At 44.3% G+C, this 14,929-nt stretch overlaps 1 protein-coding gene across 21 annotated transcripts in view; it reads left to right on the top strand.

Moving 5' to 3' along the window:
- KCNMA1 (potassium calcium-activated channel subfamily M alpha 1) overlaps nt 1-14,929 on the top strand; it is a gene marked incomplete at both ends in the record, with an annotated part of 759,101 nt that overhangs the window by 384,367 nt on the left and 359,805 nt on the right. The gene's annotated exons all lie outside the window — the stretch shown is intronic.

Below are 14,929 nucleotides of genomic sequence, written 5' to 3'. Positions count from 1 at the left end.
CTGAGACTTTGGAAGGTCCCTTGGCCCATTCCCACCTAGGAGGCTGAGCTGCCCTCGCCCATCTCCAATGCAAGTTCTTTAAACAATCTCAGGGGCAAGATCTCCCATTCTCCCCCCACCAGAAATCCCTAGCCAACAAAGAGAAGAGCTTTTTAAGATTGGAAGACTCCAACTGGCCTGTCATCAAAGGTAAGTCCCCTTTTAACATTTACTCTGAGTGATTTTGGACCATATTTGAATTAAGCTAGAGATCTTCTAAATCCCTCGGTTTTATTTCTCCAATCTTTCCCTAGGGGTGTTCTCGCATGTCGTGGGGTGCATACCCTGCCACCTCCCATGTTGGGGCTCAGGAAAGAGGTTTGGACATGTAGTCTGTGTGCCCCAGAGAGAGCACACCTATGTGGAGGTGAGTGCGGTGACCTATTAGGAAGACAAATGCTTCAGCAGACCCTCCCTTCCCCCTTCCTCCCTTTTGCTCCTTTGTATTTTTTGGAAATAAAATGCTCTTGTTAGATGGATTTGGATGGTGTCCTTTTTTTTTTGAGTGTGTACTAAGAGATAATCTTTGGCTCTGTTGAATCTGGTTTTCTCACCTGCATTGGAGAGGTTGGAAAGCAATGAAATTTCCCAAGGCAGATCCTCTTCCCCAAGTGCCCTGCCTACCCCTGCGTCCTTTGGATTTAATTCCAACTCTGCTAAACATTGTAGAAGCTGGCACTGTGAGTCCTCCTGATTCTGGTTCTTCTAGAGATGTTCATGGAGTTTATACCAAGGCTAACCTTCAGTCCTGTTCTTAGCTTTCCAGCAAGAATGCCAATGATCTTAGAAATGAGAATGTCCTTCTTCTCCATGGAGACCGCTCTAGCTCCACCCTAGCTTCAACTTTTCTCTCTGTATCACTAAACTTCATGGTGTATCATATAAGACTTTGCTTACAAGACTTCTTATATAGCCCCAACCACACTTCATTCTCATGACTTCATGTGGTCCTGAGACTATATCCCAAGATTCTGACATGTGGGAACCCACTCAGCTGTCAGCACAAATGAGTCTTCAGTATTCTTGGAGGAAGCCGGTAAGCTTGCTCATTTTAAGTAAAGGGAATGATTAAAGCAGAATCTATAGAGTCGCCTTTATGATGAGTCCACAAATTCTTAGGACTAAAACTAAATGAAACCTATTGAACAAATGATCATCAAATTTAGTCAATGAGTAACATGAAGTTTTATTCACAGATAAGATGCAGGTGGAAAGAGGGTAAGAAAGTAGAATATAAATTATTAAAAATCCATCTTTTTCTTTTAAAACGATTACTAGTTTAACAGTCATAGTTTGGCTGGCCTGCTGGGCATCTTGGAAAGTTGCTGAAACTTCTCGTGGAAATTATACTAAATCATCGCACTGGAAAAAAAAAGGCACTTACTATTCTTGAGATGAATTTTAGTTAGCATTTACCCCTTCAAGTAAATAGGTTTGGAGTGAGCCTCTTTGGGCTGACACTGTCATGAAATGGCTTGTCTTGCTGCATTTTAACCAGAGCCAGGCTCACCAAAATGGTAGGGAACATTCTATTTGCACGGGCTCACAATTCCAGGCTTCTTGCACCCTGCCCTTTATAAAGTACAAAGACTGCAGAGTAATATATAAAACAGGCTCCAGGGGCTGGCTCTGCCAGCTCAGTCTTAGAGTATGCCATTTCAAGTTGTATAGTGGATGGGCAGGCTAGGTGGTTATTCTTCTGTGCATTGGCAGATGGGTAAGGAAGTTCAGACATGTGTCATAATTGATGTGTTTATGATCTTTTAACCTTTCAAAACTCATTTCCCTAACAAGAGGTGGAAGGATACATCATTTTAGAGCCATCATCTCCCACACAGCTTTCCTTTGGAGTTATCAGGCCAAGACAGATCCCTGAGTCAGGTTTTTGTTTTTTTGTTTTTTTTTCATTCAAGGTTTTGAGAAGCCTTTCTCTGGGTCTTAATTTTCCTAGAGTGATCACTATGGAAAAATCATTTCTATAGCCTCAAGTGATTGCTATCTAGCTGAGATAGATTGTCCTCAGAGGTCCTGGAGTTGAGAGGCAAAGAGAATTACATTAAATTGTGCTAAGAGTATGCTTCATCGTCCCAGCAGTAGGCCCTCTGGAGAGACTCAAGCAGAGGGAGATATTCTAGCAACTCTGTGGGTAGACTTAAACATGTGTACCTACACAAACACACAATACTGTGATACCCCACACAGTAATCCCCACCCCAAACTATCTCCTCTAAGCAGCCATATAAAGAAGACATTGTCCAAAGAAGTTCTCTTTGTTTTTTCATTTTTTCAAAAGACTTCTTACCCAGTGTCTGTCCCACATCACTCCAGCTCCTAATTCTCTTGTCTCCTGATACCAACACCGAGACCTTTCTCCCACTCTTTCTGGTCCCTGTGATGCAAGCACAAACACTTTTTTTTTCGTAAATTGTACAACCAAGTCAAAAGTGCCCTTTGGTGCCCATTGAGTACTAAAGTCAGTGTTGCTGGTATTATCCCTCCTTTTGACACAAGAACAGTCATTCTTATCAAATAGGCAAGGGGGAGAAAAAGACCTGCGGATGTCAGTGCGAGGGCAGGATTCATGGATTGCATAATTCAGCAGTTGCGTTGCCTTCAGAATTTCAAGAGAAAGTTGGAGAAGAAAGCGGCTTGGAGCTCTGGGTATCTGCATTTTTTCCAGAGGCATTCTGGGAAAGGATGACTCACACATATGAAGATATTTATTCCTTTGATTCATGTTTAAATGCTGCAACTCCTTATGCTACAGTTATGTGGACTATGAATATTTAATGCTGCATATACTGAAAATGAAGGTCAAGTCCTCTCACTGGCAGCTTCAAGGCAGGTTCTTGTCTCTGAAAGGCAAACTACCTGCTGTGAGCAGAGTAAAGCTGAAAGGTTATACATTGTTAAAAATTTCCTTAATGACTTTATCTGCTTCAAAATGGCTGGTACCCAGTGGGGGCACCTGCTGACTTTGCCAGTCTTTGCTTTTGGCTTCTGGTTTTAGCACTGCTGTTTTGGGGGGGGGGGTGGACATTAGGAAGGAGGAGGAAATCAGGGCACAATTTTTTTCTTTTTTTCTTTCTTTTTTTTTTTGCGGGTTTGGGGATGGAACCCAGGGGCATTTGACCTCCAAGATACACACCCTGCCCTATTTTTTTTATTTTATATTTTGAAACCAGATCTCACTGAGTTGCAGAGGGCCTCACTAAGTAGCTGAGGCTGTCCACGAACCGCCTCCCAAATGCTGAGATTACAAGCGTGCACCACCACGCCTGGCAAGGGCACAATTTTGTAGAGCCAGGATGACAGTGGTATTACAACTGGAAAATGGCTTCTCTGCAGTCTTTATAGATTTTGCTTTGTATTCATTCACTCATTGTATACTTATTCATTCATTCATTTTATTTTTAGTCACTTGCTTAAAACATCTTCAATGTGATGATGTTGAATATTTTCTAGGTTGGTAAGATTGTTGTTGGTTAGATATAGTAATGAAGAACTATCTCCCCTAGTGTGGTGCCACATGCTTGTAATCCCAGTACTTGAGAGGCTGAATCAGAAGGATCTCAGGTTCGAAGCTGGCCTTAGCAACTTAGTGAGGCATTCAGCAACTTAGTGAGACCCTGTGTCCAAATAAGAAATAAAATGGGTTTGAGGGTATTGCCCAGAGGTAGAAGGCATCCGGGTTCCATCCCCAGTGCCACACATGCACGCATGTACACACACACACACACACACACACACACACACACACACACACACAGAGTCTCTAAGGTTGGTATAGAAATTGATTGGACTGTTTTTATAGTCTCTGAAAAATAAAACTGGCACCATTGAAGTAATGGGGCTACTCAGAGCTCTAGCAGAACTGCTTTAGCTCCACATAGTCTGGGCTTTCATTCCACAGCCAAGAAATTCTCTCAAAAGGAAGAGAGGGCAGGTAGCCGGAGGTAGGTACCATTTCCTGAAGATATGCTGTATGTGAACCGCAGAGCTAGGAACTTTAAAATAAATAGCACTTGCAATTTCTTTGAATTATCCCAACAACCTCCTAGGGAGGGGACTGCCCTTTCCATTTTACAGATGAGGAGGAAAGCTGCAAAATTAGCACTAACCCACGTGGTTAACAAGTGGCAGAACCAGGTTTTGACTCAGTGTACCCATCTTAAAGCCTTTTCTCACCCAAATGTCAAGAAGTGATATTACAGTTGTGGAGATAACTGAGGGGGTTTAATGCGGTGTCACAAGCATGGGAAGTAACTTCACCTCATCCTGCCATCATCATCTTTCTCTCTCTCTCTCTCTCTCTCTCTCTCTCTCTCTCTCTCTCTCTCTCTCTCTCTCTCCCTCCCCCTCCCTCCCTCCCTCCCTCCCTCTCTCCCTCTCTCTCCCTCTCTCCCTCTCTCTCCCTCTCTCTCTCTCTCTCTCAGTGTAGTAAGGATTAAACTGGAGTGTTCTAACTCTGAGCTATATCCCAGCTCTTTTTATTTTTAAATTTTGAAACAGAGTCTTGCTAAGTTGCTACGCTGGCCTTGAACCTGTGATCCTCCTGTCTAGCCCCTCAAGAACTGTGATTGCAGGCACATGCCACTGCACCCTGCTTGTCTTATTTTTTCTTATGTTCTCAAGGCCCCCGGGGCCAAGTCTGCAGTGGAGGGTGCTCAGGAGGGTCCTGGTACAGGCTTTCCCCCAGATTCTTCCAGGGATCATGTGCTGTTTAATGTCTTTTGGAGGCTCAATTTCTTCCTTCTAATAATGGCTTAATAAGACCTTCTTTTTATCAATTGAGTGGTAACATTTTGTGATAGAATAGGGTCAAGTTAGCAAAGAATAAGGAACTTTTTTTTTATCATTTAGCTCATCCCAGCTAGGGAATTCCTTCCAAGAAGACCTTTGGTTCTCCCATCCTTCTCTAATCCTCTGTGCCTATTATTGGTGTGCTGAAGTAGATATGAGAGTTACCTTGCTTCCCCATTCAACAAATGCTCTTCTTCCTTCAAAGTTACAGAATTTAGTTAGTTGTTATGGTTTTGAATTGTGTGGCAGGATATTTGTGTCTAGAAAATCATTATTATCAAACTAACTACTAGGCTTGAGGAAATTTGGCCCCAAGAAATTTCTCTGGAGGTCTTCAAAATGATGTGACTGGCTTCCTTCTCTAGTCTTGTTCTAAATGACCACACTTGAGTGTTGACCCAGTGCTTCCCATGTGGCCAGCTTCAAGGCAGGCACCTGGCGGAACTGTGAGGGTAGCAGAGGTTATATCGAGGATGTCAACTGTAAGGTACTAAGGATACTAGCTTTATCATCACAATGGCACACCTGCCCCACAGTCTGGCCAGCTGGGCAGCCCGTGACATATGGAAGGAAGCACCTCCACTTACTCTCCATTCTTAGTTTCCTTATAGAGCAGGGATCTTGCCATGTGGTGCTCTGAAATATTGGCTCTAGCTCCCTGCCTTTGCGCCCTGTTCGAGAAGCCACAGCATGCATTCACCTTTGTTGAAGAAGTCAACACAAATCACGATGTGTGCAAAGCATCTACCCATTCTTTTTTTTTTCTCTTCAAATACTACCCCCCCTAATTTTCTCCATCCCTTGCTGACATTTTTATTGCCAGGCTTTGGTTTGGAAAATTATGGGTAGGGAAAGTTCAAGGGCAGGATGTTCAGAGCAGCACTGCACATCTGTGAAGGGAACCAACAGGAGAGCCAACAGCTGTTCAAAGAATAGAATGTCAGATGGTGCCGGAGCTGAGCCCACTGACGACAGAAGAGGGGGCGCCTGCAGGGCAGAGGGGCTATAAATAATTCCCAGTGGGAAGTCTTTGTCCCTTCTGGAATTTAACCTCTCCTGGCATCACTTCCTTCTTGGACACAGAGGTACCCCCAACTCAACATTTTAACCTCATCTAGGTTTTCCAGTCACTATTTGTTCATTAACAGAGTATAAATTCAGAGAAGACAGGTGGAGGGTATGCCAAGAAAGAGAGCCCTCTCCTCTCCATATCTTTTTCTCCATGTGGGTGGATATGGGGGTCAGGGTCTATGCTTTGGTTCTTTCTTTGGCTTTGTTTATCTCAGCGTTTTTTCTTCCACCTCCTACTTCAGTGAGGTAGCCTCAGCTACCTCAATTATTTCTCACTATACAAGCAGCTCCTAGACATCTCATGCAACAGCATCTAAAAGTGCGAAGGGATTGACTCTACTTATTTTGCATATCTCATTAGAATACGCCAGAGACTGTGTCAGTAATGGGAGGAAGGACTGATAGATCTTCCAGGTTTGCCATGGAAGACAACTTTAAAATACATTTGGTCCTCTGTACCCAAGGAGTCAACAAATCGTGGGTCAAAAGTATGTAAAGAATAGATTGCATCTACATTGGACCTATACCATTTTTCCTTATCCTCATTCCCTAAACAGTATGGTATAAAAAGTCTTTACATACATAGTATTGAAATTGTTTTGGTATTATTAGTAATCTAGAGATTATTTAAACTATATTGGAGAACATTTATAGGCTATAGGCAAATACTCTGCCATTTTAAATAAGGGACTTGAGTTCTCATGGGTTTTTGTATCAGTATGTGTGTATGGGTGTGTGTATGTGGGGATGTTCTTGGAACCAATCCTTCATACAAGGGATGACTGTATAAAGTTATAGTTTTAAGAGGCTTTAGAGATGATTTGATTCCAGTGTCCCTTGACCTCAAGGAATAAACCAACCAGAGACAAAGCTGGAGCCAGAAGCCAGAGCTCTTTCCTGAGTCCAGGTCTGTTTGACCTGTTTGGTCCTTTCCACTAAATAGGAGAATAAAAAAAGATGTGATAGCCTACTCACTGGAGAGCAAAGCATATATTGATTTTTATGCCAATTCTGGACTTTGGGGCCTTTATCATGAGACAATCTTTAGGATCAGAGGAAAGAACAAAGATAATCCCAGGTAGAAAAGATCAAACCCAGCCAGGTGAGTTCTTGGAATTATTTTATATCATCTCCACTGGCAAAGGACCTTGAATTTTTTTATTTTATTACCCTGCTTTCTCTCTCTGTCTCTCTCCTCTTGCAAGTGGGAGGTGAATAAGAGGTCAGTTCTGTTGTGGACACCTAATACGACTGAATCCATTGGCTTGGCCTGTTTGGAATTTGTTATGTGTTATTTTTTAGGACATTTTGCCCAATTGCTCATTTGTTTTCCCTGTGAAAACACAATCGGATAACTATGTCTATAAATCCATATTTGCTCTACAGTCCAACATTAGAACGAATTATTTCTGTCCTTCTAACTATTCTCCAGAATTTAAGAGGAATACTTTTGGTGGTCAGACCCTCTTGCAGTCCTCTTACTTCTTTGAAAAGTGTGGTTGTTTCAGGACAAAAGAAGGAAATGCCTCCCTTTCCAGCCCCAGTAGTTGCTCACAGCCACTGCGATTAGCATGAGTTTATACCACAAGAGGGCTGTGTCTTCTCCTCACCTGGCATGGTGCAACCCTGGAGCCTCCCTAAAGTCACAGGTGGGGTGGGAGTCAGAGGGAGGGAAGCACTGAGGCTCAGAACAGTTTCATCTAAACACAAGCGCAGAGCCTCTGCTCAGCACAGCTATAGAGCACTAGGTGTGGTGGCAGCTGTGACAGCGTCAGCATGGGGCTTATGGGCTGGAAGAAGTGTGTCCTCTTTCCTGTCTTTTACCCCTGTCCTTTGTCCTGACAGTCTGGCAAATTGTAGCTTCGGGGAAACCCTGGTCAGTGATGAGTCATTTGTGGATAAAAATAGAATCCTTTGCAGCAAGGACGCCCTTGGGACTTTTGATGCATATGCCATTGTTCAATGAATTTGGGAGAAGGGTGTGTGTGTGTGTGTGTGTGTGTGTGTGTGTGTGTGTATGTGTGTAGGAGACAATCATGTTCCACGTATAAATTGAGAAGAGAAGAAAAGCATGCAGTAATTACCCACCAGCCTCATCACAGTAATGGGATGAGATCTGTACACCTGAAGCATTTAAGGTGTCTGTCAGGTAATTAATCTCTATTAAATATCAACTGTGTATAAGACAGTTTGCTTGATATTATGGAATCTGGGATATCATGCATAAGGCTAGATCCTTTCCATGGAGACTTTTACAAGGGTCAGGAAGACCAGCCATAAACACAAGAAAAATAAGGTAACAAGACAAGATAACAAGCCAGATACCGATAGGCAATGTGTTATCACTAGGTGTTTGCTGATACTAGGTATTGACGGCCGAGGAGCCTAAAAAGATGGGTGAATGTTTTGGCTTTGTGGGAGATTTGAATTGAGCAGAAAGAAAACTTATTCTTGTCCCAACTTCAGAAATCCATGAGAGGAATTCTGACTTTGGAGTGAACTTTGGCCTTGTGATTCTTATTTTTAGTAAATCAAGTGAAATCATGCCTTAAAATCAGCCACTGAGAATAGGGATAGAGGAGGTTTCAAGGATGTACAAGAGAATCAGAAAAGCAAACTGTTTCCAGTGGCAGGAGAACTTATCTTCCAACTGCATGTGATTATCTTTGGGTATTTCTAGAAGTGGCTGAAAGGCATATGCCTTTTTTTTTTTAAACTGAGGTCAGTGGGCAGCATGCTTTACAGGAGCCTTGTGTGTAAACTGGCCGCATGCAGGGCATCATGGGTATGAGACCAGGAGTAAAATGAAGCCAAGCTACTGACCAGCAGGTCAGGCATGGATCCAGGATGCCCATCTGGAATAGCATTTGTTCCCAGAGTCACATTGTGATTTTTGTGGGCTTTAGGTACTTTCACTTTTTGGAGTTCCTTCTTCTATAAAGACTAGTAGGAGTTATATTTTTCAGCTGCCTTGGTGCATATTTTTAAAAGCACAGGCTGGACACATTATTATTTTCATTACTCATTATTCATTGTCACTAATTATTTTCTTCTAATTTAAAAATGATAATACTAAGGCATTCTGAGGGGTTCTAGAAATATGGTTTTCTCTAAGCTCTGTGCCTAGCATGGTAGACAAAGAAGTTGGCTCAGCAATCCAACATTAAAAAAAATGGCATTGGTTGATACATAAATTTTCTTAAGAAAACCTAATAATCTTCCTTTTCTGTTGAACTTTGGATAAACAGGTGCCTTTCTCGTCTTTATATCTGAAAATGAGTCCGACTGGTTTACAAGGTCTGTGCCATGTTAAAAACAATGTTTTCTTCATCAGAGGTTGGTAAGCTCAAGTAGACAGGGGAGAGGAGATGCTGGACCTGAGGGCAGCAGATTACGTGAGGACCACGATGAGCTGAGAGCTCTGAGTCCCCTTAAGTGGCTTCCCAGACCTGCGGTTCATTCCCAAGTGGAAAGGCAGACTCATGAGGACGGATCTTCAGGTGTTTCGTAGAGGAAAGAGAACTGGGCTTATATATTGCATCTCCAACTTGGAAATATTGGTCACTAAAACAAAACTTTTAAAGCCTCCTGCAGGCCAAGCAAAACATCTCTGTAGGCCAGATCTAGGTCTTGTGTTTTTAGCCTCTATTCCAATCTCTGTCTCAGTCTCTGTCTGTCTCTGTCTCTGTCTCTATCTGTCTGTCTCTCTCTCTCTCTCTTTCTCTCTCGGGTCTTGAATTAGCTCTGCTCCCTGAGTGCCAGTGCCAGGAAATGCTCTTAACTCTTTCTCCTCTGTCTCTCAAGAAGGGACCCTTTTTCCTCTAAGGTGGGGAATTCTTGGTCTCTGGTAGTTCCCCGTTGTTTCCCATCGAACACATTGTGAAACACTGCTTAATTATATTTTCACTTTTCTCTAGGCAAATACTGTATGTCACAGCAATAAATCAGCCACAACTTACTGTAAAGCCCCACAGCTACATATCACTAGCTCTACGTCATCTCTGAAAATAAAGTCGTTAGAACCTCATAAACATAAGCTCTGTTTGTTTAAGAACGTCGAGAGCTTTTTAAACATGGTTGCTAAGTCACAAGGGTGTATTTTCCAGGACATAAATGGAAGCGAACGTATCCCCCTTAAATTGTCAGTTTTTTTATAAGAAGTGAAGCCCAAATCTGTCTCTTCTGTCAGTGTATTAACCTGACCAAAACAAGAATTGATTAAACTAAATGTGTTCATGTTGATAATTGTTGGAGACTGTCTTCTGACTGTCTTAGCTAAATAGGCATCTTATATAAAACTGGGTTTAGTGTGTAGCATATGTGGATGTACAGCATGCATTAACAGATAAATTCTGGCTATAGTTTTCATTGGCTTTAAATTTCATAATTTGCTGAGCACTGTGTTTAACCTTCAGCGATGAAATTCTTATGCCATGGTCCCTTCCAAAACAAAGCAGAAAGCGTTTCTGGGTCTCTCTCCCCAGATATGGCTCCAAGTCTGGGCTAAAGATCATCAGTGACCTTTCCCTTTTTGCATGGAAACTTGGCAGTTCCTGCTAGGGTAGCATTAGGTTCTGTTTGAACATGGAGCCCAGAACTCAGATATTTTCAGAACTAGGAAAATGATGACCAAATTATGTCAACCCCATTTCCAGTAGAGCTGCTTCAAAAGTCTGTTGTATGCATGGAAATCCTCAGATCACCTTTCACCTGTCAGGACACTCTTAGGAAGAAACTGTAGGTAGGACAGCAGGACCTTCAGTGTTAGAATTCTGCATGCCCTTTTTAGCAAGGACACTCTGCCTGTGTTCCCACTCATGCCCCGGCAGAAGAGGAGTTCTGCTTGGGGAGTTGGTGCTTGCTTATCCATGTCAGAAAATGCAGAGAACCAACCTATAACCCAGTTTGAGATACACTTGATCTTGATGTCCTAGAGGGAACTGCAGGGACAGGATGTGGAGAAAGGTGAAAAGAACATGATGCAATTAGATGACTCCACCTGGCACGTGCTTTTCCTCTAGCAGCAGGAGGAAGTGAGCGAGGAGTGCATTAAGGACTGTGCCCTCTTCATAATGGCATGAACAGGAATAATAAGGCAAGGTCTGTAAAGAGCAGCATTAATAATTGAGATGTGCTCCAGGCAGCTGTGCAGCCTGTCAGTGCCTTCCAGCGCAATCTGTAATCAGGCACAGGGGAGGCTGAGGAGTAGATAAGGAAGGTGCTCTTGGTGGCTGTGTGTCCAGGCGCATGCGTGTGCATATGCTTGGGAAGAAGCATGAATGAGTGAGGGGGCAGAACTGGCAGCTACAGCAAGGAAAATGACTGAAGGCAATGTGTGTGACTTGCCAGATAGATCGGGGGTAGTTCATTTATGGGTCATGTACCCCCTCCCTTGGGAACAGGATAAATGCTACAGAAAGTTCTGCTTGCCAGGGTCCCTAATGTTAGTCCATGGAACCCAAACTGAAGATCCTGCTCTATAAGGGTGCTCACTCACCCCTATTTCTTTTGCCATGTAGAAGACCCTGGGATCCACAGGAGACTCTACTTGTTCAAAGCTTGAACAGAAATGAATCGGGAACCCTGTTCCTCCTGGCCTTCAGAACAGGTCCAAGTACAAGACTCTCTGCTTAGTGTTTTCTATTGAGCAGATGGCCCCCTCCTTTTCTGTGTGCTGAAATCATGGGCATGAAGAGGTAGTGCTCGTAAAATCAGGAAGGGAGGTCCATGGCTTCCTAGCTCTTCCTCCCATACCAAGCAGCACAGGAGTAGATGAGGTAGGGACGGGCTTCTGATTTTCTGCTTCTACATTGTGAGTTACCACTGGTCCTCAGAGAAAAACTTCCTCCTTGGGATGTGATTTTGGGACACCAGCATCCTCCAGTTAGTCACTCCACCCAAAGCCCCTGCTGTGGTGGAAGGCTCTGGGCTCCGCTGGGATGCCCAGACAGACACAAGAGCTGCCACCTCTCCAGCCAGCTAGGGCAGGATGGGGGAGAGCAAGAGGTGGGTGTGGAGAGTCTCTGGGGCTCTCTGACAGCTTGTCCACTGGTCAGCCTTCAGATTGACTTGACAGAAAGGAAGAGCGGCTTGGGCAGTGAGAGCCCCCTCTCTCCTGGATCCTAGCTTTTTCAGCTCTCTTCCCGCCCTCACCTCTCTCCCGGCCAGCCGACTGGGATAGTTTAATTGGTGCAGGGAAGGTGAGGCCATGGGGAAGCAGGCAGGGTGCACAGCGTTCTGGAAGGAGACTCCCCTGGGGTGAGTGAAGGGAACCGTGACAAGTAGGCCTGAGAGTGCTGTGTTTGGCCAGAAGGTCAGAAAAGAGCACCCACTGAAGAGAAAACGTTTGCCAGCTTCCTCCATGAGCCGACCAGTCCGTTGCAGGGCATTCATATCAGCTGTGACCACTCAGGGCCCCGAGAGCTGCTGGGAATGTAGACTGCTAGGAAGAAGGCCTAGTGGTTAGCAGCAGGGTTTGGAATGGGGCCTTCCTAGTTTAATTCTGCTCTGCCTCTGTAGAGCAGAATTAAGTCCTGTCCTCGGTCAGAGCTGGTTCACCTCTCCAAGCTGTAAGCTTTTTCTATTGTCACATGGGTGAAAGCGGTGAGGGATAGCAATGATACCTACAGTATGGCAGTATGTGAAGAGTTAGGTCGTGCCTGCCAAAGCTCCTAGAACAGTGCCCCCCGTGGATGTGGCCAAAATAGTGCATATGGTAGGTAATGTCCTGTGGGGGTTTGCTTTGAAGCCTTTAGCCAGATCCTTAGGAAGGCAAGGTGTGAAGACAGCAAGGCTAAGAAACGAAGCAAGGTGCATAGCGAGGCAGTGATGTGATCGACCAGCAGAGTAGTGGACGAGACCAGTGCTTCTGAAAAGGAAATCTCAACTCATCCATAGTTGTGGAAGCAATGGAGTAGGACACAGCAGACTGAGCGGGCTCGGGTGCAATTCTGCGAGGACGCTCGAAATGATTTTTATGAAACTTCTTGTTTCAGATACGTAGATCCATATGTGCTGTACACATGTATACTGGTTTGTGATTTTAAAAAATTTTCTCTCTTTTGTGGTACTGAGGATTGAACTCCGGAGCATCCTATGAGCCCTTTCTTACTTTTTATTTTGAAACATGGTTTTGCTAGGTTTCTGAGGGCCTCGTTAAGTTGCTGAGGCTGGCCTCGAACCTGTGATTCTCCTGTCTCAGCCTCCAAAGTACTGGGAATATGCTGTGGGATTTTCTACAAAGTAGTTTAAAATATGCTAGCTTTGAGTCCAGCAGAGACTCTGCTTTCTATGCTGCAGCAGTTTGGGGACCTTTCAGGGAGGACGGCAGACTAGCACTGGGTTCCCCGGACACAGGCAGAATGGGGTTATGCAGAAGTAGGGGTCAGGGCGAGTAGCCCACAAGTCTGTCCTCACTTCTTACACCAACTGCAAGTTTATGGAGGGAGGGATGGGTCCAGAAACCACTTTCAGCTTTAATGATTCACTATTAGAAGGGCCTCAGAACTCACAAAATCAGCTGGACTCATGGTTACCATTACAAAGGGTCCAGACTAAAGCCAAGGGTTGACGTGCATAGGGCAGAGTCCAAGAAAGTTCCGTGATTCCTCTCCATGGGGTCAGGGCCATTGCTACTCTTCTATCATCCCTGCAAGAAGTATCGCCAGAGGATCCCACCTGAGTCTCAGAGCTCTGAGTATTTACTGGGCTTCATCATGTAAGCCCAGCTGACTGTCCTCACAGCCGCACTTGAACTCCATCTCCTCTGGGGGCTGACTGGTGTCATGTGACCCAAAATCACATTGTTAAAACCAGAAGCCACATTCTGATGTGCTCAGTCCCCACCTCAAATCATATTGTTGCCATCTGGTTGGCTCAAAACCCCAGGCAAAGACACTTCTATCAGGCATGACATTGTGAGGGCCTAGGTGAACCTCCCAGAAAGGAAGGCCAGAGCTCCCTTTGGGCAAAGTTAACATCTTTGTAAACTAATCGGTGAGGAGCTATGCTGGCTGGAGAAGAGGCCTCTCCCAGGAACACCAGGAACACTGTCATTCATTTGCATAAATGGCAGAGGAGAGGGGAATGCTACTTTATGAACTTGGTTGTTTCCAGATCCTTTTAATATAAGTAAAATCGCTGCTTAAAACACACATGGTTTATTTGGCCGCTCAGCTGGGGACAGGACGGGCCAGCCTAGGTACACGCTCCCTGTGGGCAGGTGGCCAGAACTTTCCCAGTACCTTGTTTCCTTGCAGACCTGGTGGGTGGTCTCCAGGTGACCACAGCAGCTTTAGTAAGGAGAATGACTGCCTCCCTGTTCCGATTTAACTTCTCTGCTGTAAGGCTGAATGGGGTCAGATCCAGAAAGCACTAAGCTTCCAGCGGGGGACCAAAAGCAGACCTGGTATGTCATCGGGCCATACTGCCCCCTTGCAACCTGACAAATGAGACAAGCACCAGCCAGGGACAATTGTAATTGTGCCATCAAATTAACTTAGGTATCAGCCTAATGAAGTGCTTAGTTCCCTGAATGAAACTGAGCCCTGACATTTAGAGAAGCAAGGACCCTGGGAAAGAGAGAACAGGCTTCAGGTAATGCCTCTTGGTATGAATTGTACCGCAAAGCCCACATCTTCTGAAGTTCATCTTCTCATAGAAGCAATCCACTAGCACCCAGAACCCAGATCTTCTGTATTTTTGCTAAGGTTTTTTATATTTTTCCTGCTGTGGTTCATAAACAGGATAGTGGAAAGAACTGTTATTGGAAATGTGTTATGGGGCACATCTCTTAACTTCACAGGAGCTTAGGGGGGAAGAAGGAAATTCTCTAAAACATGCAATGTACTTAAACATATCGAAGTCAACCACTAAGCCAAGCAAGGGAAAGAGGGATGGGGAGGGAATGGGATGGGAATTGGGTAGGGCTTAAATCGGTGATGTGTACATGCATGTACACACAAGTTTGATGTATGAATATAATGCACCAATAAAAAATTTTAAAAAGAATAAGGAA

This window comes from Muscardinus avellanarius, assembly GCF_963383645.1.
Source record: "Muscardinus avellanarius genome assembly, chromosome: 4".
Lineage (NCBI taxonomy): Eukaryota > Metazoa > Chordata > Mammalia > Rodentia > Gliridae > Muscardinus > Muscardinus avellanarius.
The sequence above is the reverse complement of the archived record's forward strand: the minus strand, read 5'-3'. Positions and strand labels throughout refer to the sequence as shown.